General features: G+C 48.7%; 1 protein-coding gene across 1 annotated transcript in view; it reads right to left on the bottom strand.

Moving 5' to 3' along the window:
* Positions 1-12,167, bottom strand: part of LOC311182543 (olfactory receptor 7G3-like) — a gene marked incomplete at both ends in the record, with an annotated part of 735,701 nt that overhangs the window by 429,008 nt on the left and 294,526 nt on the right. The gene's annotated exons all lie outside the window — the stretch shown is intronic.

Here is a 12,167-nt window from a genome sequence, read left to right as displayed (position 1 = left end):
TGGCCAGAGGAGAAGAGTCCTCTGCAGTAGATTGTGACTGCAGTTCCAAAGGGAACCTTCAAAGCCCTTTCAGCTTGGAGTGGCCGAAGTCTGACAGGTTGTGGACATTTTGGTGGGAAGAAGAGAGACCAAGAACTTTTTTGTTCAGACTCGGGACACAAATACTCGAGCCGTCAAGAAACCCAAATAGCAATAATTTTCCTGAAGGAAATGATGATGGAGCTAGAATAGCGATTGGTTATTTGTGGGATGTGGGGAATGTTAGTCTCCGGAGGTTGCCTGGATAAGAGCATGTTGAGCTGAAATTCGGACAAGAAAGAACCAGGCTCGGCTGAGTTCGGAGAGTGGTAAGTGCAAAGGCCCTGGGGTTGAAAGTGTGTTTGGGTCCTGGAAACGGTGAACAAGGTTGGTGTGGCCAGAGACTAGGGAGCAAAGACAAGCGAGGGGCAGTTTGGGTCGGGTGGGCATCAGGACCCAGGCCCTGAGGAATTCATCAGTCACAGGAGGGACTTGGAGGTTAAGAGTTAGAGATTTAGAGATTAGTTCCTACCTGTAGAGCTGGGGGTGGTCAGCGATGCTGAGGGTCCTGGAGCAGAGGTGGGGGTCACCAGAGCTAAAAGAAAACAGCACGAGCAGATGTTGTTCATTAATGCTAAGTGTGAAGATTCAGCGTTAATGGGCACTTGAGTCTAACTCGGCTTAGATGGAGACTTCGGGCATTCTGGGGTGCTCTGGGACTGAGAACCTTGGGGATGAGGGTGCTGTCCTTCTTGGGGACATACTTAGTGAGGAAGAGTTCCAAGGGCTAGGGACATCTGGGTGTCATTACTCACTGCTAGAGGTGGGGGGTAGTGGGGTAGGGAGGAGGTTAAGAAAGGGCTGGGGGTGGAACCAGCGCACAGCCTTCCTAAGTGCCTTCTCTGAGGTTATCGGTAAATAACAATTATTCTTGCACTGTGGCACGCGGCAGTTCCTGCAACTCTGTCTTAGGGAAGTTAACAGGCCAGAGAGCAATGATTGATGGAATTTAGTGGATTAATACCCCAGCTCCCCCCACCCCCAGATGGAAGGCCCCCAAGGTGTGTGCTTAAGCATCCTCTGGGGGTCCCCTCCAGCCTGTGAGATCACGAGATGACACATTTCCATTGTTTCTGTGGTCACCGGCCTGTGGGACTTCGGCGGCCCTGGCAAACCAATAAGCTAAATAAGGCAGCAATTCCTGGTCTAGGTGTCCACACAAGTGCCTGTGAAGAAGGGGACGCAGACAGACACTTGTGCACCCTGTTCACCGCAGCATTATTCAGAATAATCAAAAGGTGGAAACAGCCCCAGGGCTCAGGGACAGGTGGCACGCGGCCTGTCCTGCAGGGCGGGGCCCCTCGCCCATGCGGCAGAGCAGGGCCGGCGCACGGCCAGCGCGGGCAGACCTTGGCGACGCTACGCTAAGTGGAATAAGCCAGACACGGAAGGATAAATGCTTAGGAGTCCACGTGCATGAAATATCTATAATCGGCACGCTGACGGAGCCAGGGGCGGAGCAGAGCTTAGCGGGGCCCGGAGGGCGGGAGAGGGGTGATCGCCTCTGTCATGGAGACACAGGTCTTGCTTGGGGGGATAAAAATGCTGTGGGAGCAGAGAGTGGCAACAGGTACCCCACAGTGTGGATGGAATGAGTGCTGCTGAGCTGCACACTTAAAATAAAAATATACATGTATCATATGCACGTAATATCTATCCCTATGCCTGTCTCCCTCCCTCCCTCCCTCCCTCCCTCCCCCGCCTCGCCTCTCTGTGTGTGTATAGAGAGAGTTATTCTTACTTGTTCCTGAAGTCACACTCACAGAGGCCAGGGTCGAGGTCTCTGGAGTGGCCAGGGGGGCGAGAGGCCTTCCAGGCAGGGCACTGGAGGTGCTTGTGGTCCTGGCCGTGGTGGAGCCTGACCCCACGGTAGCCACATTAGTGGTCTCGAGAGTTGTGGCTTTCAGCAGGGTGGTTGGATTCGGCCCTCCTCCGTGACTGGTTTTTGGAGGTGTTGGGGTCTCTGATGCTGTCAAGGCCACAGTGTGCCCCTCAACTGTCGTGGAAAACTCTGGAGGCCCAACTGAGCTCCCGGGGGGTGAGGTTTCTGCACCCTGGGAAGTTCCAGTACGAGGTGCGCTGGCTGTTATGGGGGTGCCAGCCGGTGTGAGCACCCCAGGGGGAGTGGTCAGAATCGCTTGGCTTGTGCTGGCCTCTGCTGAACCCGGAGAAAGGGTTGGAGTTGAAATCGCTGAGCTGACCTCTGTCCCAGGCTGTGGGGAGAGAGGGGCCGCTTCTGCAGGACGGCCAGCCGAGACCGCCGGGCTTATGCTGGCTCTGCTGGTCTCAGTCACAAGCGTGGGGATGAGAGAGGCCGTTGTTTCTGGCTCACCAAAGGAGACAGTCGGAGTTGGAAGTGCTGTCCGAGCCTCCGACATGGGCCAGGCGGACAGCGAGGTTGTGGTCTCCGGTAAGTAAGGAACAGCCGTGGAGGCAGGAGAGGATGTGCCTGTCTCTGCACTGGAGGGGGTGGTCAACAAGCCTGTGGTCTCTGGTCCAGCAGAAGAGAGGGTCCACACTGTCACCGTGGCACTGGCCTGCGTCCAAGGACCAGCGGCCAGCGAGGTGGCCGCATGTGGTGTGCCAGCTGACACGGCTGCTGCCCCAAGGCTGGTGGTCACTGGGGCCGAGGTCTCTGATTCACTCTGGGGACCACCGGGTGTTGGTCTAGACTCTGCAGGGGTGGTGGCCCAGGAAACTGCTGGACCTGGCACTCCAGAGGAAGTGACCAGCATTGGAACAGCTGAAGTTGCTTCTGTCTCGGGATGGGCAGCCCACGAGGCTGTGGTCTCTAGAGCATAGGAGGAATTGCTCAGAGCTGGAAAAGACGTGTTGGTCTCTGCTGTGGTGCTAGTGACTGGCGAGGTGGTAGTGCCTGGCGAAGTGCTAGTGACTAGCGAGGTGCTAGTGACTGCTGTGGCGCTAGTGACCGGTGAGGTGGTAGTGACTGCTGTGGCACTAGTGACCAGTGAGGCACCAGTGACTGGTGAGGTGGTAGTGACCGGCGAGGTGCTAGTGACCACTGTGGCACTAGTGACTGGCAAGGTGGTAATGACTGGTGAGGTGGTAGTGACCAGCGAGGTGGTAGTGACCGGCGAAGTGCTAGTGACTGGTGATATGGTAGTGACCGGCAAGGTGCTAGTGACAGGCGAGGTGCTAGTGACCACTGTGGCACTAGTGCCTGGAGAGGTGGTAATGACCAGTGAGGTGCCAGTGACTGGTGAGGTGGTAGTGACCAGTGAGGTGTTAGTGATCGGCAAAGTGCTCGTTACCGGTGAGGTGGTAGTGACCGGTGAGATGCCAGTGACCAGTGAGGTGGTAGTGACTGGTGAGGTGCCAGTGACTGGTGAGGTGGCAGTGACTGGTGAGGTGCCAGTGACTGGTGATGTGCTAGTGACCACTGTGGCACTAGAGACTGGTGAGTTGGTAGTGACTGGTAAGGTGCTAGTGATTGGTGAGGTGGTAATGACTGGTGGGGTGCCAGTGACCGGTGAGGTGGTAGTGACCAGGGAGGTGCTAGTGACTGGCGAAGTGCTAGTGACAGGTGAGATGGTAGGGACCGGTGAGGTGCCAGTGACCAGTGAGCTGGTAGTGACCAGAGAGGTGCTAGTGACCACTGTGGCACTAGTGACCAGTGAGGTGGTAGGGACTGGTGAGGTGCCAGTGACCAGTGAGGCAGTAGTGACTGGTGAGGTGCCAGGGACTGGTGAGGTGGTAGTGACCAGTGAGGTGCTAATGACCTCTGGGGCACTAGTGACCAGTGAGGTGCCAGTGACTGGTGAGATGCCAGTGACTGGTGACGTGCTAGTGACCGGTGAGGTGCCAGTGACTGGTGACGTGCTAGTGACCGGTGAGGTGCCAGTGACTGGTGAGGCACCAGTGACCAGTGAGGTGCTACTGACTGGTGAGGTGGTAGTGATCGGTGAGGTGCCAGTGACTGGTGAGGTGCTAATGACCAGTGAGGTCACACGAGGGATGACAGCTGTACTTGGAATGGCTGAAGTGACTTCTGCCCCCAAACTGGTGGCTGTTGAGAATGTGGTTTCTGATTCCCCAGGAGAAAAATTCCAAGTTGTTTTAGAAACAGGTGTGCTGGTCTCTGCAGAACGGGTGACCCATGAGACTGCTGTATCTGGCTCAGCTGTGGACATAGTTGGAGCTAAAACAGAAAAACTAATTTCTGTTCCAGAATGGGTGACCCATGATGCTGTGGTCTCAGGTTCACGTGACAAGGCAGTCAGAGTTGGGAAGTTTGTGCTGTTCTCTGCCCCAGAACTGGTGAGCAGGGAGGTCCCCAGTCCTTGCATGGTCGAGGACACAGCTAGAGTTGAAATGGTTGAGCTGAGCTGCACCCCAGGATGCGGAGCCACTAAGGCTGTGGTTGCTGGTTTTCCAGGAGCAAGAGGGAGAGTTGGCACAGCCGTACTGACAACTGTCTCAGAGCTAGTGACCTGTGAGGTTACTGTATCTGGTAAAACGGGGGGAACAGTCAGAGTAGGAAGAGCAGACCTGGCTTCCACCCCAGGGTGGGTGACTGTCAAGGGGGTGCTTCCTGACTCACTGTGGGAGGCACTGGGGTTTGTCCCGGGAACCATTGGGCTGGTCTCTGTAGAACGGGTGGCCCACGAAGCTGTTGTGTCTGGCTCCCCTGAGGAGGCAGTCGGAGTCGGGACACTGTGACTGACTTCTGTCCCAGAATGGCCCACCCCTGGGGTTGTTGGCTCTGGTTTGTGTGAGGACACAGTCAGAGTTGGAAAACTTGAAGTGGTCTCTGCCCTAGAACTGGTGATGGGTGACACGCCTGGCACAGTGGGGGAGCCCGTTAGTGTGGGGGTGGCCGAGCTGGGCTGAACCTCAGAATGGGTGAGCCACGTGGCTGTGGCTGCTGGTTCTCCAGGAGAAAGAGTCAGGGTTGGCACCACTGTGCTGGTGTCTGCCCCAGGGCTCACGGCCTGCGAAGTCACCATGGCAGGCACACCGGGGGAGACAGGCGTGGTCAGAATAGCTGAGCTAGCTTCCGTCCCGAGGCTGGTGACTGCTGAGGGTGAGCTCTCTGCTTCATGATGGAACAAGTCAGGGTTTGTCCCAGGGACTGTGGGGCTAGACTCTGCAGGACGAGTGTGCAAGGAAGCTGTTGTCTCTGATTCATGCAGGGACTCAGTCAGAGCTGACAGAGGGTTGCTGGAATCCGTCCCATAACTAGGGACCACTGAGGTCACCACTGCTGGCACGCTGGTGGAACTGGCTTCCTCTCCAGGACTGGTGGCTACTGAAGATGTGGTGTCCAATTTGGTACTGGAAACACTTGGGATTGTTCTGGAAACAGGAGTGCTGGGCTTTGCAGAATATACCCATGAGGCTGTTGTATCTGACTCACTTGGGGACTCGGTCAGAGTCACGAGAGTTGAACTGGTCTTCTCTGCCCCAGAACCGGTGACCAGTGATATGTCCACCCCTGATATACCAGATGAAAAAGTCAGTGTTTGAACAGCTGGGCTAGTCTCTGCCCTCTGTCTGGTATCCGGGGAAGTGACCAGTCCTAGGACACCAGGGGAAGCAGCTGGAGATGGAATGGACGAGCTACTCTGTGGACCAGGAAAGGGAACCTGTGGGGCCGAGGTCTCTGGCTGACCCAGGGCATCGGTCAGTGTTGGAGTAACTGAACTTGTCTCTGCTCCAAGACTGGGAACCCGTGAGTTCTCTGTCCCTGGCAGACCAGGGGAAACTGTTGGAATTGAAACCGCTGAAGTGGCCTTTCCCCTAGTGGCAACCTCTGTTGGGAATGTGCTGCCTGATTCACCATGGGAAACATTCGGGGTTGCCCTAGAAGCAGTGAGGGCTGTCCCTGTAGCATGGGTGACCCCGGAGGTCGAAGCTTTGGGCTCTCCAAAGGAAACAGTGGGAGCGCGGACAGCGGCACTGGTCTCTGTCTCAGAAGCGGAGACCGGTGAGGGTGTGGTCTCTGGTCCTCGACTGGAGACAAATGGGGTTGTCCCGGCACCTGCTGTGCTAGTTCCTACACTAGGTTCAGTAGCCATATCTTGACCATCAAGGGAAGCACTTGTGGTGGTGATGACCATTCCTGGTGGACTCATGCCGGCTGTATGATCTGATGTTCCCAGGAGGGTCAGCGTCCCGGGAGAGGAAGCAGCGGTTGCTGTGGAGGTGGTTTCCAGGGCTGTGACCGTGGTTTCTACCCTCTCTGTCCCTCCTGTAGGTAGTCCTGTGAATTGCAGACAGGCATACAATTTAGACACAATGATGGCCTCTTACTGGACTGGCGATAGCTTATTTTTTTCCTCCTATGAGGAAAGGGAGAGAAATATCTGTTATTGCTGCCTAGAACATGCTTGGGTTGCTTCTGGAAAGGGAAAGAAAGTATGATAGGTTTTCCCCTACCTTTCTTGTCTCATCTTGAGCTGAAATTTTTCATTAATTCTTGACCACCCTTTATCCCCAAATGTGTTCTCCAGGCCCTGAACATTTGTTCAAATTGTCTTCTCAGCCCGCCGTGCTTATTTCTCATTATTTCCTTTTATTCTACTTTTCTTCAACCCTAGCTCAAATCTACCTTTACAAATCCATGTCAGAATTCATTTCTGAATTCTCAAATTTCCTTATCATATATTGTACAACCCCTCACAGAATACTTGGTAATGTCTAGTAATGTCTGGCTGCTTGGCATAGAGTAGGTACTCAACAAATATTTGTTGAATATAATTTAATGATGTAAGAATGAATTGATAAATGAATACATGGGTGGAATCCTAAAGCTTCATTAGTAACTAATAGAATATATTAATTTCCTAATTAATTTCAGGATCTCGATGGGGCCAGGATGAAACGGGAAAGATATAAGGAGAAAATGTCCTTCTGGGAGTCTTAACGAGGATTCTCTAGCTCAGTAGTTCTCAACCTGGGACAGCTTTGTTCACAGGGGACGTTGGGAACTGTCAGGAGGTAGTTTTGATTGTCACAACAATGTACATATGGAAGGTGCTACAGGCATCTAGTAAAGAGAGGCCAGGAATGTTACTGGGGATCCTACAATGCACAAATAATTGCCTGCCCCAAAATGTCAAAAGTGCTAAGGTTGAAAATTCTGTTCTGTATTGAAAAGAGTCAGTGAATACTATTGGCTATGCCTCACAAAGTTTGCCATAGAAATATTGTTTATCACCTGAAGTCCAGCGACCCATTTCTTTGTGACCTGATAGAGCCAACCATGTCAATGTCCCATTAATATCTCCTTCAGCACTCACTGTTGCTGCAGCACCAATGGGGCCCTAAGGCAGTCTCTAGGACACCACCCCTAAGTGTGCATGGGGCAGGCCAGAAGTGCTGAGTACTATCATCTCTAGAAGCAAGTAACCCACCGACAACGATGAAGGGAGTTACATGATGCATACCCCAGCCACTTTGCTTTTTGAGGGGTTCTATGCTGTCTCCCAGAGGTTCCCAGAGGGATTTATACTCTGTTTCCCACCTGTTCATGAATGCACCTGGACAGAACTAACAAAGTGATTGGGGATCACTGTTCAAAACCTAGATGTTGAAAAAAGCCTCTAAAATGTATTGGAAAATAGCCTGATCTCTAAAAGTCTTGGAAATAACAGAATGAATATGGAGAACTTTCTCTTTTAGCCATACAGTGAAGAAGATCCCCTGCTATTTATACGTGCTCTCAGGCAGAGTAATGATTCTGTGAAAAGTTAGGGTGCCTTTCAGAGGAAAAGGTTATGCAGTGAACTATTGTGTAAGCCCCTGATTAAATGAAGGTAAACAAGTTCCTTGCATTGCGGTAAAAAGTGTAAAATGCCTGGGAATAAACTTAACTGAGGAGATGAGGGACCTGTATATAGAAAGCTGTAAGACATTGTTAAAAGAAATTGAAGACACAAGGAAATGGAAAGGAATTTTATGCTGATGGATTGGAAATATCAATATTGTCAAGATGGCCATTCTACCTAAAGCAATATATAGATTCATTGCAATCTCTATTAAGATCTCAATGGCATTCTTTACAGAAATAGAACAAAACCACTAAAAGTTTGTATGGAATCATAAAGACCTCAAATAGCCAAAAAATATTGAGAAACAAGAATAAAAATGGCAGTATTTTGCTCCTTGACTTCAAATTATAGTACAAGGTTACAATAATCAAAACAGTATGGTATCAGGATAAAAAGACACAAATATCAATGAAATAGAATTGAGAGCCCAGAAATAAGACCATCCATATATGGGCAACTAATTTATTAGACAGGAGTCAAAAATATAATGTAGAAAGTATCTTCAATAAACGGTGCTGGGAAAACTTTATTCTATTCCTTCACTCTCTCTCTCCTACTGGACTGAGAATTTGATAACCACAATGCCTAAGTATCTTAATCTGTAATCTTCCATTTGTCACTAGTCTCTAACACACATAAGATATTAACAAATACATAAAATTTTCAGAAATATATTTATCTGGGTTTGTGAATTTGTGAATTTGTGAATTTGACAGATCCAAGCTGAACTAAACTCATGCTGAAAGTTATGAAGGAAAGAAAAGTGATAACATCGACTTGGAAACCACTTGACAAAGATCCAGATTAAGACATGTAAGCCCACAGCAACCCCACAGAACTCTTATTTTAAAGAAACAAATATTTCATCTCATTGGAACATGAAACGCCACCAGAGGGATTACTAGAAAGTAAGCAAAGTTGAACCTACCTCTAAGACTAGCCGATGATGTGGATTCCAGGACATGAGATGGTTCTGTGGTGCCTCCATGTGCTGCTTCATTAGGTGACTCTGTGAAGTGCTCAGTGACGCCATCAGTTCCTGCAGGTGAGGGTAAGGAAGGAACCTGGGGTAACTTATCCCATCCAGAAAGCGAGCACTGTCTAAGTGGAGCCACCTACTTGAATGTGCAGCTCAACTCCACCAGTATGAAGTCAGGGCTGTGGGTCATGAGTGATGCACCCATCTACCCAAAGATTCAACCATTTTTCCTTCCTTCCATCCTTACACCTACCACTTTATTTTTCCATCCTTCTACTCATCTTTCTAAGCTTTCTTTCTGCCATGCATCCTTTTTTATTTCCTTTCAACATTTCATCATTCTTTCCTTTAATCTTTACTTTCTTCAATCCCTTTCTAGTTTCCCTTCCTTCCATTCATCCATTATTCATTTTTCCTTCCTTCTTAACATCCAACCTTTCTTCTTTCATTTTTTTTCTGTCTCTCCATTCTTTCTATACCCTTGCATCCTTCCAACCACACTTTCATATTCTTACCATTCCACATATCCCTTGCTTACAGAACACCTATGACCAAACCACTGAGCCATATTTAAGACATCGGTCAACGGTCACCAGCATGTCTAACTTTACTGTGAATTGCTAAAACAAGTTTTACAGGTAATCAAGTCATCTTCCTATACAGTGCACTACAGAGTATTTAGAGGGCCTCCTTAAACTCATGTCCAGAACAAAAGGTAAACCCAAATTAACGTTTTCAGAGTAACTGAGTCCCTAAGAGTTTCTCTCCTTCATTAACTTAACTTTTGGAAATGGTGTTTCTCCTTCTAGGCCCTGGCCTAGAAGTTACACTGTTCCAGAGTTACACTGTTCTCTCAATTTTCAATTACTCACCTATTTATTTCATCTTTCACTTGCTTTAACTCTGTTCTTTAACATATAAACATGCTCACTCAAAGAGGAATTCCTCCCTTGTAGTTATGTATTACTTTAGCTGCAGTTCCAGTTTTCTCTAACTCATGGATGTCCAAGAATTCCCAGGGACCTACATGTTGTCAAAGAACTTCTCACCTCATTTCAGTTTGGCTATCCTTTCGAAGATGACAGAACTGACCTCGCCTTCCTTCCTAAAACTCTCTCCATTGCGACTTCCATGATGCCGGAATCTTTTGTTTTTCCTTCTACATCTCTGATCATTCCTACCTAGGCTACTTGCTAAAAGTGTAGATTCCAGGTGCTGCATAATCTTGGTTCTTATCACTTACCATCTTTGTGATCTTGAGAAATTACTTAACCTCTCTGTGCGTGAGTTTATTTTCTGTATAATGGACTTATAATAGACCCTTCTTGAAATTGTATCTCAATGAGGATTAAAAATTTAATAGAACTCTGGTTAACAGAAAAAATGCTATATACACATCATTGTTATTATTATTATCATCAGCATTAATAGTACTTCTAGAACATCTATCATGGTACTATAGTTATTCAGACACTTGCCTATTTATATTTGTTTCCCCAATATCAGCCTCAAACTGAGGATATATCAATGTTTGCTAAAAGAACTTCTGGTGTGTTATAATGTCCTAACTAACTCCTTTCCACCTCTTAGGAAAAAAGGGTATTTTCTATAAGCCTCAAATAATGGAAGTATAGGAGCTGTGAGTCCTTACTTGTCATCTGTGTTGAGTTTGGAAGAACTTGAGAAACAATTGTCACTGTTCCCACGTCAATACTCTCCGTCATTCCAGTATCCATAACGGTTGATAAGTGTGTCCTGAATGGCTTGGTCAAAGTCTCCAAAGTAGAGACTGTAACTGAGGGTCTTCCAGTAGTAATGGTCTCTGCCTCAAGGTTGGTATCCATTATAAGTGGAGTACTTGGTGAAGAAGTCTCACGGAGGGCTGGGACAGCTGAAGAGTCAATACTACTGAAGGTTGATGAGGAGAATGATGTTGAACCTGATGAAGGTAGGATTTCTGAAATGATAGTTTCCCCAGATCCTGATTCTGTGCTGGAAAATGGACTATCCGAGAATGTAGCTGAACTGGCACCTGAAATGCCAGTAGTAGCCAAGGAACTCACGGCCTCTGACAGAGCAGTGTTCAATGTGTCAACTAAAGTAGGTCCAGGTGAAGACAGAATGACTTTGCTCGGGCTATGAGTACTTTCTGGTACAGGCACCGAATGCTCAGGTTTTGAAAAGGGGGTTGCAAGACCAGACTCTGTTACCGAATGAGAAACATAAAAGTGGGTTTCCAGAGAAATTTCAGTATTCTGTGAAGAAGAAGGCTGGTCTGATACTAATATTTTCCCAGAAGAGGTGGCATCAGTCTTAAGGCGTTGGAAAAGATAAGTGGACAGAGGAGACGAAGGTGCGTTTGTGGAGGTGGATAAGCTGGAGTCCAGATTTACGCTTGTTTCCCTTGGTTCAAGAGTCAGATAAGAAAGTGACTCTGTCTCAAGAGTTGTGGTCTCAAGGGAGGCAGGTATTGATGTGGAAACAGTGGTCACCTCCACTGAAGAGGCAGTGCCTATTGGGTATGGGGCAAAGGAAAGTTGTTCATATCCAGAACTGGTGGTTTCCACAGAGGCTACAGCTGGGAACGTGGGAATATGAACACTCCCTGTACTTGTGGAAGCTTCAGATGAAATCAGACTCTTAACAGTGGAGATGCTCATATCTGGAGATAAACTGGAACCAGTTCCCAAACTTGTACCCAACACGTCTGAGAGCTTCCCAAGGCCAGAGGTGATAAACGAGGTTTCTGGAGATGAGAAGAAAGGGCTATCATTTGATGTTGTTGGAGAAACAGAAGAATGTGTAGTACCCGGAGATAAAAGGACAGAGGAAGTAGTTTCCTCAAAAGAAACAGGGGTTGTCCATGAGAAAACATGAAGACCACTACTCGTGTGAGGGGTCATCTCTGAGAGTGGAAAACTCTCTGTCTCAGCTAAGTGAGTACCTTCATGGGCAGCTGTGGTCAATGTGTCCATGTCCAGTTTAGCCTGTGATATAGACAGAGGGGAACCTGCTGGGGAAGTAGTGGTAAGATCTCCTGGTGATTCCACACTGTGAGAGGTGGATAGTCTGGTGACAATTCCTGTAGGGATGGCTGGTGACATTGTGGACTGCGTGGAGTCCATAACATTGCCGGTGGTGATGATTTCTGTCCTGACCTTCTCACTAGGAGTCCCAGTGGGCACTTCTGAAAGGTCTGTACTCTGCTGTGTGGTTGATCTGGTCTGCTTGGAGCTGCTGGTCTCCTCCACGCTACCCAAGGAAGATGTTGACTGTGTCTCAATCTTTGCGGTTTCTGGAGAGTCAGACATTAATAT

The sequence above is a fragment of the Talpa europaea genome (assembly GCF_964194135.1).
Source record: "Talpa europaea genome assembly, chromosome: 12".
Lineage (NCBI taxonomy): Eukaryota > Metazoa > Chordata > Mammalia > Eulipotyphla > Talpidae > Talpa > Talpa europaea.
The sequence above is the reverse complement of the archived record's forward strand: the minus strand, read 5'-3'. Positions and strand labels throughout refer to the sequence as shown.